At 40.5% G+C, this 24,054-nt stretch overlaps 1 protein-coding gene across 5 annotated transcripts in view; it reads left to right on the top strand.

Annotated features, from left to right (window-relative positions):
• The first annotated feature begins 6,402 nt into the window (after positions 1-6,402).
• RREB1 (ras responsive element binding protein 1) overlaps positions 6,403-24,054 on the top strand; it is a 146,341-nt gene continuing 128,689 nt past the window's right edge. Inside the window, exon 1 of one of the 5 annotated variants that reach the window (XM_074208282.1) lies at positions 6,403-6,609. The gene's annotated coding sequence lies outside the window, so the exon portion shown is untranslated. Of the gene's footprint in view, positions 6,610-6,662; positions 6,740-7,085; positions 7,318-7,686; positions 7,905-8,681; positions 8,753-24,054 lie in introns of those variants that run through there. The other 4 variants (XM_074208281.1, XM_074208279.1, XM_074208278.1 and 1 more) reach the window with 4 other exon arrangements.

Genomic DNA, 24,054 nt, shown 5'->3' with positions numbered 1-24,054 from the left:
GAAATGAAAGTGAAACCTAGGCATTTAATGCTCATTCTACTTATTGGTAGTGATACATTTTCCATCCAAGAACAAAAAACACTAGTGTGCCCAGAAGTCATAATGACCAGGATTAATGTTTTAAAAAATGTTTTGATGCTCACCTTTTCTTTCCAACAATCTTATTTCCCAATGAATATGCCCCCGAAACTCTCCCTGTAAGAAATGAGTCAAATGAACCAAAAACAAATCAAAATTTTGAAAATATAACCTTCATTCTGTACTCGTAAGTCCATTACTGCCATGTGAGAGGCAGAAGTCATATTTCACCCTCAGTATTCAAGTCATATTTGGTCAGTGAACTGTTGAAAGTTTCAATAAAGTTTTCTTTTATATTAGTGGGATCATCACTTAAATTTCTTTCTTCATCCTGCTTACTTTGTTTTGCATCAGTTCATATAAATCTTCACAAATTTTTCTGAATTCTCATAATGGTCATTTAAAAACATTGTACAATAATATTCCATTACATTCATATGCCATAGTTTGTTCAAGTCATTCCCCTATCAATGGACACTCACTTTACTTCCAATTGCTTTCTGTGTAATAGAAAAAAAATATTGCAGCTCAAAAAGTAGTGTTACAAATATTTTTGTGTACATGAAAGCAAGGTCTTTTTCATGGACACTCATGACTCATAGCAGTTCTTTGAGTCACAGCAGCTTTTCTCTTGACCACAGCATCAGGCTATCCTATCTTCAGGGTTAAAAGTAAAGGTTGTATTTCCTGATCCTTTTACCTCTTATTTGACTCAGAAACATAGAACTCCCATGTTTCCATGAATAAGATAATAGTGAGTCAAGAACATCTGAGGAAAGGACAGATCCCTCTTCCCTACTCTTACCTGGGAGTACCATCTTAGGTAGAATATTTGTCCCTGGATCCGTGTATCACCTTTGCATATTTAAAGGTAGGCAGATATCTTCATATGTTATTTATATTGTTTAGCTATAGTTTGGTTCATGGACGAGGAGCTATTTTCTCACCTTGTACTCAAATCAGCCGAGTCAATAAAGATACTTCTGGAAAGGCAAGGTTCTTATACTTTTTCTTTTGTGATTGCCTTGATTTCTTTGATCTTAAGATTCTCTTAGGAAAATCTTCTTAGGCCAATTTACTTTCACTTTATGCAAATTATAACCAATTTGACTACTTCTTTCCTCCTCAAGAGATTAGAAATAAGGAGATTAGAAGTAAAAAGAGGGGTTTATAGTTTTCAGAGAGGCTCTTGGACAGTGGTGTGAAGTGATAGCTAATAGTGAGGGAAGGGACATGGAATCTATTAAAAGGACACAAAAACTCAAGAAGCACAGGAATCTGTGAAAACACACCTTAGAATTCTGTGAAGGGATCATTATATTCCAGCAAAGTACAATAACTGATTTTTATAATGGTGATCCTGAGTCACCAAGAAAAAAAGGTTAAATCATGTATTCTGTTTAAGAAGTTAAAGGAATCTGTTATACTTTTTTGGTAAAAGAGTTACACTTAAAATGGCTATTTTTTTTAATGGTTTAGTGTTTATAAGTGAAAACCTTGATTATTTGGGGAACTCAGCAGTAGGGGAGAACTTTTCTTCCAAGGATCCTAGACAGGAAAGATTCTATAGTATTTCAAATAGTAGGATATATATGACTGTAAAAGGAAGTAGGTTAATGTCACATGGAAAGAATGAACACTAACACAAAGTGGAATTAAAAGAACAAGAGGAAGAAAAAGAGAATTCACCAGTTTGGTAGATTCATAATGGAGAAATTGTGGTTAAAAACAAAACCCCAAATCCAAGGATGAAATAAAGGATCTTTCAAGGTATTCAAGGTAGTACCACTAAAAAAATTGTAATGTTTTAAATGAACATCTGGTAACTCATATTTGAATGTGTTTGATTATCTTGGAAGAAGATCTAACTAGCTATATATATTATGAAAAATTTGACAGGCATTATCTCTAAAAGTTGTGCCAGTCTATTTTTCTTTCTCTTGGCTCATATCCTACTTCTCTCATTTCACTTATCCACATTTTTTTTTTCCTTCTTGGAAGACCCCTCTCATCCTTTTCAAGTCTCATCCTTTTCAAATTTATTCTAGAACCTAGGGTTCTACTAATCCCTTCCCAGATCTTCCACAGCATCCAGGGTCATCTACAGTCATCTTGATTCACATCTGATCATTGGACCCAGATGGCTCTGGAGAAGAAAGTGAAGCTGGTGACTTTGTACAGCAACTCCTCATTAAAATCCAATTTGATTGCATGTCATGGCATCACCTCCCTGATGTCAGGATCTTCTTTGAAGGACAAAAACAATAACCTTTTGTCTAGTAGAACCTTTGTTCCATTATGAACAAATTCCTCTTTATCCTTGACCTTTTTAAATAAATGGCTTTCCCTTTAGGACACCAATACTCTTTCAAGTCTTTCCAGTGAAATTGGGTTTCTTTCCCTCTCCCTTTGGAAGACCAGGAGGGAAAATTTTTTTCCCCTTAGTTCCATTTCTAGAACTCCTCTTTCTCACCCAACCTTCCCCTCTTTTGAATTTCCCAATCTTGGTTAAGGGTTGCTATCAACATTCTCCCAGTCACCCAGATTCCCAACTTTGTCATTCGAATTCTTTTTCACTCTTATATATCTTATCTGTTGCCATATTTTTTCATTCTGTTTTTCACAGTGCTTTTCCAATAAGTCCCCTTCTCTTGAGTCACACAATTTCAACTCTGTTTCAGGGCTTCACCGGCTGAGATTATTCTAAAAGGCTCCTATCTGATTTCTCTACTGCAAGTCTCTCCCACTCTAGTCTTCCAGGCTACACATTTCAAGACTCTTTACTCAGGAATGCCTAGAGTATCTTTATTACCTCTAGGCTAAGAAATAAAGCTTTTTGTTTGGTATCTTGAATTCTTGTTACCAGGCCCTTTCCCATCTTTCCAGGCTTCATACACTATACTCCTTTGTATGTATTTTATAATTCAAGTAATAGCAGTTCCCATGCCTTTTTACTTCTGCATCTTAGGAATCCTGACTTCTTTTAAGATAGTTAAATTGGAACTTTTCAGAGGAAGCCTCACCCCCCCCCCCATCGAAGCTAAAACTTTTCCCTTTAAGGTTATTACCTTTCCATATATTTTTATTTATTTATATGTTGTTTGCACCATTAGAATGCAGTTGTGTGGGGGGCAGGAACACTTTCTGTTGTTCTTATATATCTCCATGTGCTTATCCAAGGTAAGCCTACAGTTAGCACTTAACAAATGATTGTTGATTGATTGATGTAAACACCAATCAAATAATCAACAAGTAGTTATCAAGCACATATTAGGTGCTTTCTAATTTCTAAGTACTGTGCCACTGGACTCTGATGTCTTGGAGAAGAAAGTAAGACTGTAAACATATATGCATTCAGTCCTATTATATGGCTTATTTGGGGAAGTAAAAACCCATGACTTTTTTGAATTTCTTCCAACTAAGTTGATAAATTAGTGATTTCATTCCTGAGAAACAATAATTCGTAAGTTGCATCCCTTTTGATGTCCTCTTTTACAAGCAAACTTAAAGTCTTTTTCAAGGTAAAATGTCACCTTTAGTGTTGTCTATCTTCTGGTACAGTAGGAACTGTGGATGAGAGGCACAAACTCCACCTTCCTCTACCTTCACCATAGCCTCCTGAGGCAGGGTGATTGTCCCCAGTCCCAGAGAGGCTATCCTTTTGCCAATAGCCAGCTACTGAATTTGCCAGTCCAACCCCAGGAACAGCCCAAGATTGGCTGAGGCTGTCATTATTTATTGTCATTTTTAGGAATTTCTTAATCATTTAGTATGTATAAAACTATGGTACTATCTTAATTAATTAGATTCCTATTTTTATGTTACTGCTGAAGTTTTTGAGAATTCTATCTGAATTCCATTTTCCACATTTAAGTCCTGTAGTTTTTATCGCATAGTGAGATGATTTTTAAGACTGTGTAAGTCAATAGCAGAACTGATTGAAATAAGGGAAGAACAAGGGCAGAGAAAGTTCATTATTATCCCCACTTAGACACTGAGACAAACTGAGGTAAGAATAAAAAAATATCTTAGGCTTTATTTAAAGAGAGGAATTTTTGATTCCAGGTCTATGATCTATTCATTTCACTCAACTGCCCAATATAATTATCAGTTAGCATTCCTTTTCCACATGATATCCCTTTGAATACTTGAGGACAGTTATATTACCCTTAAATCTTCTCTTCTTGGGCCAAATATCCCCAGTTGCTTCAACTGAAAGTAGGATTATCATCCTAATAATATAGCAAATTAAATGGTATCCTAAAATGACTCCTAGAAGGACCATTTTAAGAGGAAACAACCAAGACTAGGCCCACTGGGAACTCTAGTAATTCTCATCCTCCTTATCATTGTAGCTAGTTAGGGTACACCATGGTAGAGAGCTGGAATTCCTAAGAGAAGTACACTTAGAAGTAACCTGGCTTCTTAATGAAGTTGAAACAGAAGAGCTTTGAGAGAACAGATATTACATGGGGCTTTCCTGATGGGATGAGGAGTAAATGAATGACATAACACCATTCAGTTCCATCTAAGGATAGTGACATAAAGGCCAGTTTGCATTCATCATCATCTATGTTTTTATTTTAACTGCCTTTCAGGGGGTTGAAATGGGCCAAGAGGCAGCAGGTTTCATTCAGTAAATATTTATCAAAGAAAAACACTATGTTAGACTATGGTTGGGAATTTAAAAACCAAAGCAAAAAAAGTTTTTATATCTGCTAAGTTAAACTTTGGTGGGAGATATGTAGTTAGATAAATCAATACAAGATAGTTTGAGAGGAGGGAGAGAGAGAGAGAGAGAGAGAGAGAGAGAGAGGTCTTGGGCAAGTCACTCTTCCTCTGTGGGTCTTGTTCTGTCCTGTGTAAAATGAGAGGATCTAGACCAGATTGCCTTGGAGGTCTATACATATCTATATCAATGTGGAAACAAGGAAAGGCTTCCTGTGGGTGATGGCACCTAAGCTGAATACTTTGAAGCAAACCAGGGAATCAATGAAGGAGCAAAGGTGAGGCAGGGAATAAATTGTCAATTTAGAGAATAACTAATAGTGCAGAGTACATGAAAGAGTAAGATGAAAAATCAATCTGGAAAGGATCCAGATTGTTGTTTTTGTTTTTTGGGGGGGCGTTGAAAGGCAATGGAGTTAGGTGACTTGCCCAAGGCCACACAGATATGTAATTATTAAGAGTCTGAAGCTGGATTTGAACTCTGGTCCTCCTGACTCCAGGGGTGCTCTATCTACTGAGCCACCTAAGCTGCCCTGGAGGTGGAGTGTGAAAGACTTGAAATGCCAGATGGAGGAGCTTCATTTTTGTAAGGAGGACCATTGTTACATCCTAAAGGCAATAAAAAAAAATCTCTAAGATTTTTGAGTGGGGGAATGATATAATAAGATCAGTGATTGAGAAATATTAATAATTAATATTTGAGACTAAATAGAGGCTAAAAAGAAGAGTAGTAGGAATTGTTAAGATTTGTTATTCATTATCAATGGGGGAGGAATAAGAATTAAGGGAAGTGAGAGATTCAAGGATGAATTGAAGTTGTAGAATGGAATGATTAGAAGGATGGTGGGTACCTTTAACAGATAGTAGAAACAGGTTAGGAAACAAGTGGACTTAGGGAAAAGATGCCAACCCTCCATTTGGACATTTTGAATTTGTTAGTCGGCTAAGAGATATTCAATCAGCAGCTAGCAATATGAGATGAGAGAGCAATCAGGTGTCTCTAATATATAGGTTTAAGAATCATCTGCATAGTGAGGACTACTAAACAGAGCTGAATTTCTGAGATCACCGAGAGAGAGAGAGAGAGAGAGAGAGAGAGAGAGAGAGAGAGAGAGAGAGAGAGAGACTGAGACTATATAGAGATTGGTAGGAACCCATGCCACCTAGGAGGATACACCTCCCTTCCCATCTCCCCACCCCCGCTGTTAGTGAGAGAAAGATAAACTTTGATCCAGCCAAGGAGGCTGAGGAGTGGCAGCATAAGGGAGAGTAGCATCACTGGCTCCAAAGGAGGACAGAGAACATAGTGGTCAATGGTGTCCACAGTACAAGTTCTCAGCTATTGAGGAGAATGAGGGCTGAGAAAAGACCATCAGAGAGTGTTGTTCATCCTGGAGAGAGCAGTTTCAGGCAAGTGTGGGGAATATGAGGTCAGATTGCAATTAGAGGAGAAAAACGGAGAGGGTATAAGTGTAGTTTTTTTTCCTTCCTCCCAGGGATTTCGTAAGCAAAAGGGAGGTCGAAAAACACGCTTCAAGGGATGTTCACTCTGGTTTGTGCTCCCCGGCCATCTACTCCAGTCTGAATATTATTTTCCTGTGCTGTGAGCTGACAGGAAGTGTCAAGTTAAGAGAGAGTCAGACAGTACCCCCACAAAGCGAATTCATCTGGGAACTTCCTCCCACTCTGAGGTGTGGTGGGAGGGCCTAGTGGAGGTGAACTGACTCGAAGGAGGGTGGGGTGGTGTTACTATTGCCTTTATCTCCCGTTCCATCACCTCCAGACTCTTCCTGGAGTAAGATGGTGAGCAGGATGTCCCGGGGAGGCGCTGCCGGGGGGCCGGGGCCGCTGGCCGGGGCTTCCTGAGAGCCTGGAGATGAGCGTGCGGCGGGGCCGCGGAGTCCAGGTGCTGCGGCGGGGCCGCGGAGTCCAGGTGCTGCGGCGGCGCCGGGGACCGCGGGCCGGGGAGGCGGCGGGGCAGCAGGTGGCCCGGGAGGGCCCGGCGGCGGCTCGGTCCGGATGCTCCCCGGGCGCCGAGGAGCATCCCGACGCCGCTGCCCCTTGGCCCCGGGCAGCAACGCGGCGGCGGCGAGCCGGGGGGCCCCCCCCGGGCCCGCGCCCCTCCCCGCGGGGGTGAGGGGGGGGTCCCCGCGGCGGCGGCCCCGGAGCACGGCCCCGGGAGACTCGCGGGAGCAGCACGTGATGCGTCTACTTATCAGGGAGAGCCGCGGGGGGGGGGGGGAGCGGAAGGGCCGGAGGCGTCGCCCCCTCCCAGCGGCCGCGGGGCCAGGCCGGGCCGCCTCCGAGGCTGTGCCCATCTTCCTCCTCCCGGGAGAAGGGGAAGGAGGGAAGTTACTGTGGAGTTGATGAACTTTGCACATCCAGAAACGCCATTTTGATTCCTTTTCCGGAACAACTTTGCATCTCTCCTTCTCTCCTCCTCCCTCTCCGCGCCGCGCTCCGGCCCCTCCGTCACCATTAAGTCACGCTCCTGCCCGGCAGTCACCCACCGTGAGTACGAGAGCGCGGCGCTGCCCGGCGCTGCCCGGCGCCGCCCGGGCGCAGCCGGGAGTTTGGCAAAGTTGGGCCGGGACCGTGCGGCGCGCTCCCTTCACCTTTAGCCAGAGTCTGCGAGCGGCGCCTCCTTCCCCCTAAAGTTTGGTTGGCAGCGGCGGTGATGAGTCTGTGCAGCCTCCCCCTCCCGCCCCTCCTCCTCCCCTCCCCCTCCCCTTCCTCCGCTGTTCCCTTCCCTGTTGCTGACTCTCCACCAACCAGCTCCCGGGCAGCGGCGGCGGCGGCGGCGGCGGCGCTCGGGCCGCGGGACCTGATGCTCCTCCACGCTCAGCCGGCCGAGCTCAGGAATCCGGCCGGCCCGTCCGCCCCGGCCCGCCGCGGGCTGGCCCCGTAACCGCCCGCCGCCTCCTTCCAGCGCCGCTCTCCATCTTCCGCCCACCCTCCTCCAACTTTTTTTTTTCTTTCCTGAAAGGGGAGGGGAAACTTTTCCCCCCTTCCCTCCCCCCTCCACATAGCCGAAAGTCATCCTCCAGAGCCTTCTCTCCCAAAGCCCGCAAAGTGGGGATGAAGACGGCCGCTGCCAGGTACCGAGGGCTCAGCGTCGGGGCGGACCGGGGCATCGCCTCTCGCCCCCCTGCATTCGGCCTGTGATCCCCGGCTGGGTGTCCCCCCCCCCCCAGCCTCGGAAGCCCCACACTGCGGGCCGGACCGGAGGGGGAGGGGAGGGGCAGGACCCACTTGATGGAGGGGGGGGGGCTTTTTTCTAAACTTCTCTCCCCGAAGGGAAGCGTTGCGCGTGAGTGTGAGTGAGTGTGCGAGACATCCCGGGGAGGAAGGGCCACCCCGCGCACACGCACCATCACGAGCACGGGAAGAGCCGCAGGAGCATCCGAGCCTGGGAGACTTGTGGAGATGGATGATCCTGGCCCCGGGGGGCGGGGAGGAGGGGAGGAGGGGAGGGCCGCGGCCAGCGCCCGCTGGACCAGCCGCGCGGCGTGGGCTCCCGGCGCACCTTCTCCCTCGCATCCGCGACTTCACGGCTCCCGGGAGGGAGGGCGAGGGCCGGCGGGGGCGGGAGGGGGAGGGCCGGCGCTAATTGAACGTGGCAAGATGCCTTTTGATCTCCGCATCCACCCCGCCACTACCCCCGAAGTTTTCCTGGCGTCTTCCTCGTCTGCCTCGCCCTCCCCCCCACCTCTCCCCCACCCCCACCCCTTGGTCTCTTAGGAAACTGCGACCTTAATGGTTGCTAAGAAGCAGGGGAGGTCCTTCCCGTCCCCAGGCCACCCCCGCCCCCACCCCTCCCTCCCTCCCTCCCTCCCTGTGGATCAGCACTTTTTTTCCCCCTCTGGATGGGGTCGCCTGAAGGATGTAGCTCCTCCGCCCGTGGGCCCGGGAACGCTGGCCCTGCCCTGCCCAGCCCGGCTCGGCGGTGAGTACCAGCGGCAGCAGCCCGTGCCCTCGCGCCGCCAAACTTCGCCGAGTTGTGAGTGCGTGAATGTGAGTGTGTGTGTGTTACTTTTTTTGGCCCCGGCGAGCTGGGGGTGGGGTGGGAATGCGGCGGCCCCGCTGCCCCGGGGATGCGGCGCGGGGCCCGGGGGCCCGGACTGGCCCGAGCTGCCGTCAGGCAGGGCCACGGAGGTGGCGGACTCGGTGATGGCCAGGAAACTTTTGTGTGTGTCGTGTGGGAGTGCGTGCGCGCGCCCGCCCGCAGGGAAGCTGTGCCTCCGTGCGGGACTGCGGGGGGCAGAGCCGAGCCCACTTTGTGTGGACCTCCGGGGCGGACCGGGTCCCCTCCGAGTCCTCCGGGCGCCGCTGGCGTAGACCAGGGCTGGGTCCTGCCAGGCATCCTTGATGGGTTATAAAAAGAGGAGGAGAGAGTTTCTCCTTGCTCAGCAGATTTGTCCTCCCCGGCCCTCACTGGTTAGGAGATAGAACGTGAGCCCAGATCCGGACGAGCAGTTCACATTCCATTACGAAATTCTACACGGCTTCTGGAGCAGCAGCAGCAGCAGCAGCAGCACACAACTCGTGTCCTGGGGAGAGTTTGGGGAGAGGGGGGAGGAAGAGTAGGACCCAGCTCAGGAAAAAGCCGGACTCCAAACTTTTCTCATCCGTGGAAAAACGATCCTCCTCCTTCTTTTCCCTGGAGAGTTTAAAGTTCAACCTTCTCAGAAAGCTCATGGAAATAAAGTTTGTTTCTTGGATGGATGATGCTGGAAATAGTAAGGAGAGGCTTGAAATGATTGCACGTCTCAGTGTTTTTCAGGTTTGCCCTCTAGATAGATAGATAGATAGATAGATAGATGCAGTTCCTGTTCGGGAATTAAACTGAAATTGTTGCATCTGATGTTTTATTGAGAGATGGAGGGGGGGAGGAGCTGTTTTCATCCAATATATTTCTTTTAATGGACCTACATAAGGCATCCTCTAGAGGTGACTACTTAAAAAAAAACTCCAAAAAGTCAAAGACTTAGTTTGATAAGGTTCTGAAGTTACAGGCTTTGGCTAAAAGCTAGGATTTTAAAAATACTTAGTTCCTGCTATTCCTTGGAGACTCCCACAGAGGTTTTGGTTGAATGACTTTAAAGGATGCTTAAAGTAATCCATGCTTACGTGAGCCATGTTAATTTTAGAGTCTTTTAGCTTCTCAACTTTATATGACTTAGATACAAAGTCCTGAAATGCACTGTTTTAATATAGAATAGTTTTTAATTGATTACACTCCAATCGAGTGGAAATTCACAACTTTTCTATTGAAGTGGAGTTTTCACTTGAAAAAAGCATACTGATAAATTAGAAGGGCATCACTTAATCCATTTTAAAGCAATTAATGTTTTCTATTATTTACTTAATTAGTATAAGATGAACTTCAGTTCCATATCTTATTTTGGGTGGTTTAGACAACTTAAAATTAACCAGATCTTTTCCAATCATTGAAAAGATAGACTTCCTCTTGTTAATTAAAGTTTACTTTTTGCATTTTTCTTGTTAAGAGGTAAGTTAATGGGAGATGCTTATGGGGTTTGATATGTTATGAAAAAAAATGACTTCTTACAACATTGTTTCAGAGTTTTTTTACTCAACACTTTTTTCATCAGTCTCAAAATGTAAGTTGTTTATCTGAAAAGTTTCTGTACCGTGTGGTAAAGAGTGTGTGTTAGACTCGGCAAATTGGTCCAGGTGGTGCATCTATTCCTAAGTTTTGCACATCAAGCAAAGTGACCTTTCTTCAACTGGTCTTTATTTAGATGTGTGTGTGTGTACAGTCGAGTTAGAAAGTTCCAAGACAAAAAAATTCCACTAGCTATGATGGTATGTGAATTGTCATTTTGGAAGTTTTTTCTCATGAGCTAAGATTTGCATATATGAGATCCTAACAAAGTTTTTCATCTAACTAGGTTTTTTTTTTTTTTGAGGAACTCCAGATGACATTGTTAAGTAATATAAATTTAAGGCATGAGAATTTTTGTAGAGTCCTTAAAATAAAGAGAAATGTGTGTAAATTTTGGGAATTTTCATTATTATTCAGAGTGATTCAAACATGGTCACTAGAGACTCTGAGGTGAACCCTTTGATGGTTCTATTCATTATCCTTTTTAAAAGTAGGTGGTGCTTAGAAGGTCATAGGATAAGTGTTGCTAAGCAGCTAAACAGAAGGATGCTAAAATTAACCCAGCATTTTTGTCAGAGCATTCACTCTTAATAATATTTATTACATTTAATTTCTTTACTCTGTTTATTTTTTGATATTAGGGGGAAAGTTATTCGTTTTTTTTCAGTCATTACATTAAAATAGCCTTTTCTCCTTTCTAAGTGCCTAATTGATGTTTATTGCTCTCTGACCATGGGAGAGGTGTCAGATGGCAGCCTCTTCAGACAGGCTCCCTAAATAGAGATAGATATTACCAAAGTGTTGGGTTTATTATGTGTGCAATAACATCCTATTTCATGGAGTAGTCGACTATTTTATTTGGATCTTTCACATAAGCCATAAAGTGATCTTTCCTTAAATAGAAAAGATGTGCATTCAAAAGGAAAAATGCAGTATATAGCATCAATATGGACAGTGTCTCTGCTGATAATCTGACAGTAGTTTTTCTCCCTTTTAACTGTGATAATCATTTATTCTCTAAGATGAAGTCTAGACCTAGAATGGCTTTCCCTCACCTCCTTCCACCCTTCTCCCCTTCCACCTTCAATCTCTCACTTTATTCAGAACAAAGATTCATAGATAACTTTTCACATCTAATTTTCTTAGCGTCGCTATATTAGTCTAAATATACCTTTCAAATAAGACCTTGGATCTTAGGGGGAGAAATTTGTAAAGGATTATTGCCAAAGGTTAAATTCCATCTTAAATGTCCTTGCTGAATGAAATGTGGAACCTAATAGAAGCCAGAGTTGATATGATAGCCAGCATCATTTCTTGGTTGAAAGGTAAGCCCAAATCATTGGGTGGTGATGTGGCTTAAAATTTTAAAGTTTCTTAATAGGACAACAACCTCTTTGCTCCTATCAGGTGAAATTTATTAACGCCTTTAATTTCTAGATATAGGCAGGAGTTGAATTATATGATCTTAAGACTCTTAGGATTTAATCTGAATTGGAGATCAGATTTGTTTTCACACCTATTGAAATTTCTTTTCGTGGAGAAATCTCACAAACCAAAGGGAACAATTTCTGAAGCACAGAGACATGATCTCAGTTTCTGCAAATTAATTAAACACATAAGTTTCCCCTCCACCAGGAGGGCAAAATTCTCTGGCTTTATTTTCTTCACTGCTGAAGGGAGAGTGAATAAAGTTCAGTTTCCTAGGATAGGGGTAGAAAGACCTGTTTGAAAGTAGTACCTATCTTGCCCTCAGGGAGCTCCTATTCTGAGAATCTGATGGGAATGTTTTTCTTACATATTTGCAATCCAATAGATGCAAGGTAAAACAATTGAGTTTATCTGTCTCATTTTAGGTTACCTTTGACATGGAAATAATTCTCTTCTAGTCACTCAGCTTTGGTATTTTATATTTAATTACACAGTCTTTGTGAGTTTTCTGTGTGTTCCTCTTGGAGAATAAGATGGAGAGAAAATAAATCTCTTCTCCTTTGGCAACCTAGGAAGCATTCCTGAGACTCTTGTTTTTGATGCTGCTTCTCTATGGTGGCTAATCAATCAAGGTGGTTCCCAGTGAAAAGGTACTTCAGACAAAAGAAATAGGAATTGGGTGGAGATGTTTGTTCTGTGTGATTCAAACAAGTAAAGCTGGGAGAATTTGAAGGCCTAGAGACTAGGGTAGCTGAATAGTTCTGGAAAGATTCACCTGCAGACTACTCTCAAGAGTGGGTAGTACTGATAGGGGGTGGAGAAAGCAGAAAACAGCCCGAACAGCCATTTGTCAGACTTTAGAGCACCGGGAGAGGAAAAAAGTCACTGGAGTGTTAACTAGATAAAGCCCTTGTTCACTACTGTGTATGTTTTCATCTTAGTTTGTTTAGTATTCCATGACTTTTTTTTTTGCAATGGAATAGAAAAGTTAAGTGGTGTAGTTCTTTAAAAGGATTCCTTTTTAATTTGATCATTCCCTAGTTTCAACCTGGAAGATTCAGTAAAGTAATTCTGTCATTCCCCCTTTCATTTTGTTGAGCTCTTTAGCACATATTCTAGCATATCCTCACCACCACTCTGAGGTGGGGCTGCCAGCATTTTACAAATGTGTCCAAGATCAGTTAGAACCTCAGTTCTTCAGCTCTGACCCAGGTTTACCCTTGTTTCCTAGTGCTGCAGACACTGTACATTGACTTTTTAGAAAGTCAGCTTTGATTATTAGTATACATATTCTAGGGATTAAAACTTTCTAATGACTTAAGGTTCTATTGAAAGTCATTTTATGTGGCGCAGTGGATAGAGCACCAGCCCTGGAGTCTGGAGTGCCTGAGTTCAAATCTGGTCCCAGACACTTAATAATTACCTAGCTGTGTGGTCTTGGGCAAGCCACTTAACCCCATTGCCTTGCAAAAACTAAAAAAAAAAAGTCATTTTATTAGTTGCATTTGATGCAATTGTATTTTTTTAAAATTTCAGTTTTTCCCATCACTTTTTTATTGATGAGTATAAAGCAGAACCACATTTAGTTTCCCATTTCATAATGTTTTAAGTATAAGAGAATTTATATAGAAGCCTTTTAAAGAGATGTATCATTTTATTTTTAGGTTTTTGCAAGGCAAACGGGGTTAAGTGGTTTGCCCAAGGCCACACAGCTAGGTAATTGTCTGAGATCAGATTTGAACCCAGGTACTCCTGACTCCAGGGCTGGTGCTTTATCCACTACTGAGATGTATCATTCTTTGATAACTATATAGATTTAGGTGGGGTGTGCATTTTTATTTTTTATTATGTGTGTGTGTGTATGTACACACATGTGTTTTCCCCTTCAGGGGGGCTTTTCAGCTATCCATCTATTCCTTAAGCAAAAACTGCCCTGATGTTTTCTGGTCCAGATTGGGGAAACTCCAAAATTCCTCATTAATTGAATGCTAGAGCACAACTTAATTTTGGCAGGCAAGTTGCTAATGAGAGACTCACTTAGGTATTTTATTTTGAGAAAATGGAGAATCAGAAAGTATATGGTCTAAAATTCCAAAAGGTAACCTACAGGTGAATTTTTTTCAAACCTAAAAAAATGGATACTTGTTTAGCTTCTCACTTCATTGTTTTCTATCTAATATATTTAAAAGCCTGAAAGTTTATAAGGAGTATAGCAAGGATGAACAAGTTTTTTTTTTAACCTTTGAGTGATACCATTGTTCCCAGGAGCCACTTGAGAGACCAAGTTAAAAAGGTAGCAAAAAGAGGAGAAAGATGAGAAGGAAGTAGATCTGAGAGGAGGGCATGAATTAGCAACATTTAGATTTCTTCTAAGCCTTGTTGAGACGGATAGAAGTAGGCAGCTAGGTGGCGCAGTGGATAGAGCACTGGGCCTGGAAGCCTTAGAAGACTTGAGTTCAAATGTAGCTTCTTTGTGACTAACTGTGTGACCCCGGACAGCTCACTTCACCTCTGCCTCACTTTCCTCATCTGTAAAATGGGGATGATAACACTTCCCAGCCTTGTTGCAGGATCAAACACAGTGTCTGTCACATAGTAGATACCATGTGAATTTAGCTGCTATTATTACTCATGATTATTCTCTAATTTTACAGATGAAGAAGCTTATTTACCCATGTTCTCATAGTTAAATATGACAAGAGATAGTCTCTCTTCCAAAGTCATCCCACCACTCTGGAGTTGTTGATCCTCACCTATAATTGGTGACATACCCCTTGCTACAGATCTGTTGTTCAGAAGTGTGATTTTCTTTTTTTCTTTTTTCTTTTTTTGCAAGGCAAATGGGGTTAAGTGGCTTGCTCAAGGCCACACATCTAGGTAATTATTAAGTGTCTGAGGTCGGATTTGAACCCAGGTATTCCTGACCCCAAGGCTGGTGCTTTATCCACTATGCCACCTAACCCCCCCCATGTGATTTTCAAAAACAAAAACAGCCATTTATGTTAGGGAGGCAAATGAGAAGCAGCAGCTTTTTTATATTTATTCAAACCAGTGATAGAGAAGTTTAAAGTTATCCCTTTAACCAATCTGAAAAGCTCCCGATGACAGATTACTTGATCCGGAAAATCTAGAATAGTATATAGAGAGTTTGAAAGAGCTACCAGTTTACGTGTGAAAGCATAAATGTGACCCAAAAGTCATCAGACTTGATTGGATTTAAACATTAGGAGGTTGTATATTTGACTAAAGGAGTTTTAAATTGTAGGATTAGGGATTGACCTGTGATTTCATTTATAGGAAATTATGGAAAGGTTAAAATAAGAGTTTTACTAGATGGGTTTTTTTTTTAAATTAAAAAGGGAAATTTTACACTGTGTCTAATTACCTTGAGAGTTGTCACACTATGGTCTTTCCTAATTAGAGCCATGTTTCATTGCTCTCTGTTTGAAGTTTACATAAATTGGGAGAGATGGGCAGGCAGATCAAAGGCAGGGAATTTCATAGCTTCCAGTGTGTGTGCCCATTTTGCTATGCTTACAGTTTTTATTTCATTAATGGTATGAGTTAATAGGAGTCTTGACCTGCACACAATTTGACTTCTTTCTGCTATCTGGGTTTGTAAAAAAAATCCACAAAACTGTTGGTATGCTTTATTTTACTCATTATATAATCAAAATGGATGTAGTTGCTTTTTTATAAATTGAGTTTTCTTAAGAATCTGGGTGGAATTTCTTAAAGGATTTTATGCTGAATCTCTGGAATACAAGCAGTTACTTCAAATTAACTTTTAAGCTTTTATGGCCATCTCAAGTTTGGATCAGTTAGAAAAAGGAAAGATGGTTTTAAGTGGCAGTGGATTGTTAAATGTATAATTGTATATAATAGTATATTTAATGGATTGTATGTAGTACAAAATAAATTTTCGTATATTGCTTGAATTGTAAAGGACTAGAAATAAATTGAAGATTTGTTGCTAACTTTGTGGTTTTATTCTTTATGCAGCCATTAACTAGAGGTTGGACTTAGCAATATGTAACTAGCCACAGTTATATTGAAAAGTAATTTTCTGTTGTAGAAAACTGCATCAATTTTGTACTGATGTGAAAAAAAAGTATTTTGAAACAAGTCATTCTTTTGCCCTGGGGGGTAGGGGGGTGAGGTAAGAATTTGGCTGCATAAATAATACCCATGGTTTATGGATATGATTAGATTTCAGGGTAAATGTACTCAGCCATTTAAGAGTTGTAATAACTCATTTGTAAATGGTACAACAACCCTTTAAAAGTGGTAATGGAAGTATTCTTTACAGATAAGAAAACTGAGACACTTGAATAGTAAATATACCACTTAAGTTTTTCAAAGTAATATCTTGTCAGTCAAAATCAACTTAATAATTATTGACTAGGACCTTGAGAATGTAAAAAGAATAGCAAGACCTTTTTTCCCAAAACCTTCCCATTTTCATGTCTTCCTTACATAAACAGGATATTTAACACTATATACTGTTTGCTAAGGGAATACCTCAACAAATTTCCTGGGTTGAGATTTGATTAAAACTAATTTGTCTTAAAATCTTTTTTTCCCTCCACTTACCTAACACTTCAAACAGTGACATCACAATAACTTGTTCTTAAATGTAGCAACCTTGCTTCCCCCATCCCAATTCTTGTTCTCTCACTACCACTGACTGATTGCCCATGGGCAGTATATGCAATTCTTTCTAGCATCTTACATATTTCATGTTTTAGAACTGCTTTATCGTTATGATTGACTTAAAGTTTATATTCATACTGTAATTTAACCATAGATTTATGATCAAAAGTAATTAGTCCTATGATTACTTTTGATTATAAATCTATGGTTAAATTATAGTATGAATATAATGTATTTATGAGAGGAAATGTTACCTGTAGATAGAAAATAAGATGTACAAATAACATGTAAGATTCTTATTTTGAATAATTTTCAGGTGAAGTATTAAAACCAGTTTTAGCAAGTAAGGGGCTTAATTGGCATCAGGAAGCTTAGCCACTAGCTTGCAAGTGATTATGTTTCAAAGCAGTTATATAGCAGACAGTTAATTGTCTATGTAATCAATATACAAGTTTTTTGGCTAAATTATCCTGAAAATCTATTTATTCCACAATTACCACAATTGAAAATTGCCCTAACCTTGAACCTTGATGTCAAGAATCTGGCATTCCAAACAAATCATAGCCTGTCAGCTGGAGGTTAAGATCATAAAAGGCTTTTGGTGGTAAAAATGAAAGTTGGCCAGTCAGTGGGCCCCCAGATTCAGTCCTCTTTTCCAGTAGACCAGATTCTTAATTTCTAAGATTCTTGCATTCTTTCTACAGTTTCAGATATATTTTAGTCAAGGTATAACTAATAGTTAGCTCCTATACTCCCTTGGTATCCTTGTGATGCCAGGAGGAAGGGAGGCTCTTCAGTTCCTATGGGAGAACACTGACAAGAATCCCATGGGTTGGGCAAGCAGAAATATAGATTGTGATGCCCACATTGACAATATCACAGGTCCTTTTGAATATTGGAGAACTTGTTTTTATATGTGGCAGGCTAAATCTATAGGTATTTGGGTCAGACACAATTCTTAATTGCTTAGTGCTTTACAGTTTACAAAACTACTTTCCTTCAAAACAATCCTGTGGAGTAGGTGGTTATAAGTATTATTGTTCCCAATTTACAGATAAGTAATAAGCCCAAAGACACCCAGCATGCACTCAGTGTTGGGAAAGGAGCCCAAGCCCTCTCTGATCAAGCACAGCAGCCATTTTCACTACACTCAGTGGTGAACCCACCTCCCTCCCATAAAATAAAGCTTCTTGTGGTAGAGACTGGATTTTTTTCCCCCCAGGCTTAATAAATGTTCATTTTTCTGTATGATAGATAGCTTAGCTTCTGGAATGATGAAAGATAATACTGGTGCAAAGATACTCTTTTAGAAATTATTTGGTGAAGATGATATTGAGATGTGGAATTGAGTTTAGTTCCAGACCTTGGGGTCTGGAAAACCTGTGTTTTAAGAGACTAACTCTGACCCTAGGTAAGTCACTTAACCACTTGATGCCTCAGTTTCCTCATCTGTAAAGTAAAGGGGTTGGACTTAAAGATTTCTTAAGCCCCTTCTAGTTTGTTATAATTCTATGATATATGTTAACCTCTAGTCTTTCCCCAGCTGAATTGTTTTAATGTATTTGGTTTTCATTTAGAAAGCATAGTATTTTCTGAATTCTCTCCATGCTTGCCCATCTTTGATGATCCAAAGACAAAAGTGAAAGAGTTCAGTCATCCATGGTGAAATTGAGTAATTACTTCCTATAAAATGTAAGGAAACCATTAGGTGGCCTCAGGAGGAAGTTTTAGTGGTGCCTCCTGATCAGGTTTGGTTAATAGTTGCTTCTTAGATTTTCCTGACTCACCTTAATCTCAGGTGAGCTTGAAGCTTGTCCAGATACAGGACCTATGCCATTTGAGCTCAATTGACTAAAGTAAATCACATCTATCATTTGAATCGCAGATAATTGGCTTTTGTTCAAATTGGGGAATAAAATAATTAGATCATTTTTATGTATATTGAAAACTTGGGACATAAATTACATGAGATAAGCTAGAACTTACAGAATCTGTACTAGTCTGAATAATATATTTGATGAGGCAAATCCAGAAACTTGGACAAAGTCATTCACTTGTTTCAACCCTGTTTGGGGACCTCAGTCTCTCACCCCCAGCTCCCCAAGCCCCTTGCAGCTCAATGGGATAGTGTTTTGAAAAGAGAATTCTTTTAGGTAATTAAACTTCCCCTCCACCCCTCTCCCCATCCCCATTAATTATTGAAGTGTGCTACACTGGTGTTCAAGATATCCTAGAATGTTCTTATTTAACATTCCAACAAACAAATTCATTAGATCTCATCTGACCCTTGACATTTTGCAATTCTTTTTAAGGGGGTTGGGGATCTGGTTTGGGACCCTATCGAGACAGAAGGTGCCAGAAAAATCATGTTGGATGAACAGGCCCTTGTTAACCGGTGTTAGAGCTAATGTATTGTGTACTTTGTAATGAGTCACCAAACAGTACTCTTATACCTCAGACACATTATTATACAAGAGAGCAACATTGTTAAGTTTAAAAAATTCTCAAAATATATTATTTTCAGTTACTTTTACTTTTTTCAATGTATTAAAGTAGTTGTGAGCCAGTGTAGTTGCAGAGCTGGTCTCCCGATTCATATTGCTCTGTGACTTTAGATAAGTCACTTTTTAAAAAAATAAAATTTATTTATTTAAGGCAGTGAGGTTAGGTGACTTACCCAAGGTCACAAGCTAGGCAGTTATTAAGTACCTGAAGTCAGGATTTTGAACTTCCAGTCCTCCTGACTCCAGGGCCAGTGCTCTGTCCACTGCCCCATCTAGCTGCCACCCTGGACAAGTAATTTAACACTTCATTGCTTTATGCAGCTCTCTTAAAACTATAAAGCATAGACAGATGAGTCTTGGCAGAAGAAGTTAGGAAAAGTGAGCCTTGCCAGATTTCAAGCTATTCACTGCTCTAGGTTATTATTCGTTAATTTGTTTTATGGTGCTTTGTTTTTGACTTTTTCTTTTTGGTAAAATGGTGTCCTTTAAAAACATTACAGGAACAAATACTGAATTTGAAGTCATGTGACCATAAGCTCATAGATAGACTTGGAAAGGGCCCTCAGAGAACATTAGTTCAATTACTTCATTTTACAATTAGGGAAACTCAGGCCCAAGGTGATTCAGTTACTTCATACAGGTAGTAACTGCAATATTCCATTTATTTAGCTGTGTAACCTAGGGCATCTCACTTTGACATGAGCAGAGATGAATTACATGATTTCTAAAATTCTTTTCAGGTCTAGTTCTATATGAACTACTTAGATAGAACAAGTCTATGATATATTTTGTTGAAGCTGAAAAATACAGAAAAAATTCAGAATATAAGTTATGAAGTAAACTAGTAGATCAGTGATAATCATTATTATAAAGCATTGAGCCAGATTTCAAAAGAGTACAGTGATAGTGATAGTACAGATGAAAGAAAGGTCAAAGGTTGCTTGCTTAAGGTAAGTTGTCCTTTCCCCCCCAAAGCCCTTCCCAAATTGCTAAAAAAAAGTGTGGTATTGTGACACATGCTGTTGAAACTGCTCTACCCTTAGAAAATGGATGCTCTCCTGGAGATTAAGTGTACTAGCATGTTTGATCTTGTTTCTGTAATAAGCACTGAGAACAGGAATGGGTCACTTCCCCTCCCACATCCCCCCAAGATCTCCATATAGATTTGAATGAAGATATTTGACAGGTCTGTTTCTCAGTTTCTTTCTTAAAAAAATAGGTAAATTGTGTACTTTTTTTAAAACAAAAAATGGGAGTGTTATGTGCTACACTAGGAACTGGTCAACTTATCAATGGATAGAAAATAATTCCAAAGGGGGCATAGATCTCATTTCTGTTACTTTTATGTGATGACACCTTGGTCTTCAGAAAGTTTTTTGTGGTTGGAATTCCTGGTGTCTGGATCTCAAGATTGCAGATATATTTATGTCCCTTTCCTTTTTTTTTAATAGATGAAAATTTGATTTCTATTACGTTCTGTATTTTAGGAAGAAAACGGTACATAAATTTGCTTTCACTCAAACTGATAAATCTCATGTTGTGGTTTTTTTTAATAGTTTCTCCTTTTTTTTTGTTGGTAAGGCAGATGGGGTTAAGTGGCTTGCCCAAGGCCACACAGCTAGGTAATTATTAAGTGTCTTGAGACCAGATTTGAACCCAGGTACTCCTGACTCCAAGGCCGGTGCTTTATCCACTACACCACCTAGCCGCTCCAGTTTTTCCTTTTGTAATGATAAATTTACCCCCCTCCCTTTTTTTGGTTAAATGTTTATGCCAATACAGTATGGATCATAAGACTGCAATTAGGCAGTTTGAAGAAACAAGAAAATAAAATTAATATCTAACACTGATGGGTGAGGTGATCCATGGAGCCTAGGCCTAGTTTCATTATTACATTCCAAATACAGAAGAAACAGAAACATGAAAAGTTACCTATAGTTTGACATTTTTTCGAAGTTTTTCTGTTTTCTCTTTTTCCTGAGAGTCAACCTCTTAAAGAATTTAAAAAAGTAAGGGTGGCTAGTTGGTCCTGGATTCAGGAGCCACCTGAGTTCAAATCAGGCCTCAGACACTAATTACTTAGCTCTGTGGCCTTGGGCAAGCCACTTATACCCTATTACCTTGCAAAAAAAAAGAATTTAAAAAAGTGAGAATTTTTTTGTATTGACAAAAGTCTTAACATTATTTACAGTGTTTCACATAGTTCCCATAGAAGAACCAGGGAGGGTAGGTGCCTCTTATAGCTATACTTTGGAGCCAAATTTAATTGTTAAAATTTCTGAAGCATGTTTTGTTGTTTTATTTTTTTCCATTTATGTTGTTGGTGATTGCATCTTGTTTTCTTGGTTCTGTTTATTTTGCAAAACTTCATAGAAGTCTTCTTGTGCTTTTCTGTAGTCATCATACTCATTATTTCTGACAGCCTAGGAATATTCCAATATAATTTTGTGCCACACTTTTAACTATTCTTCAATTGACCAACATCTTTGTTTCCAGTATTTTGTTGTCACAGGAAGCAGTTTATTTGTATTTTGGTGTATGGAACCCTTCTGTTTTGTCATTGACTTATTTGGGGGTGAAGAGAGGGTAATATACCTAGCACTGATCAAAAGATATGATTGTTAATAGGTTTCTTGGAACAGTTGGGTCATCTCCTCTTACCAAGAAGCTCCTGGAGAGCAAGGACTAGATCAGTTTTAGTCATTTAAAATATTTTTTATCACTTATCTTATACCATGGGAACAATTCACAAATTGATTCATTCAACAACTAGTTATGGTATGAGTCACTGAACAAGATGTTGAAGAAATGTGACACTTTTGTCCTACCAGATCCTTAGCTGAGGTTGGCACAATGCACATGTGAAAATAATAGGTAATAGTGTATGTGTCTGAGTTGTCAAAGTAAATGGTCGAATTTTTAATCTGTGTCAAATAACACGCTTTCTCAATGAGAGGGATTGGGGTGGGAGGAAGGGAGAGAATTTGGAACTCAAGGTTTTATTGTTTTAGTTTTTTTAACTGATATTTTATTTCTCCAATTACATGCTTAAGGTAGTTTTTCAACATTCCTCCATTTGCAAATTTGTAAGTTGCACATTTTCATACTTCCCTCCATTCCCTCCCCCTTCCCCACATTGGTGAAAGAACTCAAGGTTTTAAAAATAAATGTTAAAACTTGTTTTTGCATGTAACTGGGGAAAAAACAAAAGAAAATAAAATTTTTTAAATGGTTGAAAAATAGTGAGAAAATGGAAAATCATTTTCCTCCCTCTACTTATTGTTGAGGGCAGAACCACCAGTCTCATAAGCTCACACACTTGGAGACATCCTGGAATCCTCAGCTATCTCTTTCTGCCTCTTCCCACCATGTGCAATCTATTGCCAAGACTCTTGCAACATCTCTCAAATTTGCCTCCTTCTAGGTCCTCATTACCTCAAGTCTAGATGACTGGAATAGCCTGCTTGCCTCAAGCCACTTCCCACTCCAAATCCATTTCTCCCTTCAGCCACTAAGGTGATTTTTCTTTCCTAAACTGAACACCACCCGCCACCTCCACCCCCCCAATCCTGAGTAAATTCCAGTGCTGCCTTCCTGTAGCCCCCAAGATCAAATGCAAAATTCTGTTCCAAGTATTTCTACCTAGCCTCCTTGTCATTTCTTATCTTTGTACACCTTCCTCTCCACTTTGTTCTCTAGTCCTATAACTGGCTTCCTAGATGATCCATGAACAAGATTCTCCATCTCACATTCCATCCCTCAACTTGGGACATTTTTTCTGACTTCCATGCCTGGAATGCTCTTCCTCTTCATCTCTTACCTGTTGACCCCCCCCCCCTTCCTCCAAATCTAAAGTAAAAAAAAAATCCCATTTTACAAGAAGTTTTTCTAAACCTTCATAATAATGCCTTCCCTCTTTTCATTATTTCCTATTTATTGTTTACATATTTGCTTATTATCTTTTCCATCAGATTTTTGTCTTATCCCCAGTGTATATAGCATAGTATCTGGCACAAAATAAGCACTTAATAATTGTTTATTAACAAATAAATCAATATGGGTGAGATTTGGATTGGAGGAAATTTGGGTCAGCTAGAGTAAATTTTTTAGGAGTAAGTGGGGAGTAGGAGGGAGCTTATAAAATAGTAATGGAAGACAAGAGTTAAGGTTTAGCCACACTATAAAGAACCTTAAGTTTTCTTGGTGATATAAGGTACAAGGACCTATAAGATATGCCGCAAATTTTCAGCAGAAGGACCAGGGAGATTTGAAATTATCTGGTATCAAGTCATACCTCATCGGTCCCTGTGAATGGGAGATCATTAATCAAAAGCAAGGATGATCATCAGGTGAATTTAGACTGTTTCTTTTTTTTTCTTTTCTTTTTTAGGTTTTTGTAAGGCAAATGGGGTTAAGTGGCTTGCCCAAGGCCACACAGCTAGGTATTAAGTGTCTTGAGACCCGATTTGAACCTAGGTACTCCTGACTCCAAGGCTGGTGCTTTATCCACTACGCCACCTAGCAGCCCCTTTTAGACTGTTTCTTGAAAAAATTATATTCCCTTAAAATCTGAGGATCTGAAAGCTATTTGAGTTAGAAGAATTTGTAGAAGGGAAATGGTCTTGCTGAGGCCCATTGTTAATGTGTTTGAAATATTTCTTTAGTAACTGATTGTTGACTTGTTATTTATATAGTAGCTGTAGTTGGACTGCTTTGAAAATAAAAGCAATGAAATACAGAATCTAACTGGTAATCTACATTTGCATAATACTTTGCATATAATAGATAATCAGTCAATATTTGTTAAATGAAATACAACTTTTAGCAATAGTGAATGTTACAGTCATCTAATTTTTTCTTCTCTTCTCCCTTTCCATTTCAAAAATGAGTGACTTACAGAAGAAATTAAGTGGTTTGCCCAAGGTCACACAACTGAGTTAATTGGAACAGCCGAGAATCTCTCCTGGTTCTCAGGCCCATATTCTTAATTCTTTACTTGTCCTTATTATCACAATTAGGAATTGACCTTTTAAA

Source organism: Macrotis lagotis, chromosome X, assembly GCF_037893015.1.
Source record: "Macrotis lagotis isolate mMagLag1 chromosome X, bilby.v1.9.chrom.fasta, whole genome shotgun sequence".
NCBI lineage: Eukaryota > Metazoa > Chordata > Mammalia > Peramelemorphia > Peramelidae > Macrotis > Macrotis lagotis.
The sequence above is the reverse complement of the archived record's forward strand: the minus strand, read 5'-3'. Positions and strand labels throughout refer to the sequence as shown.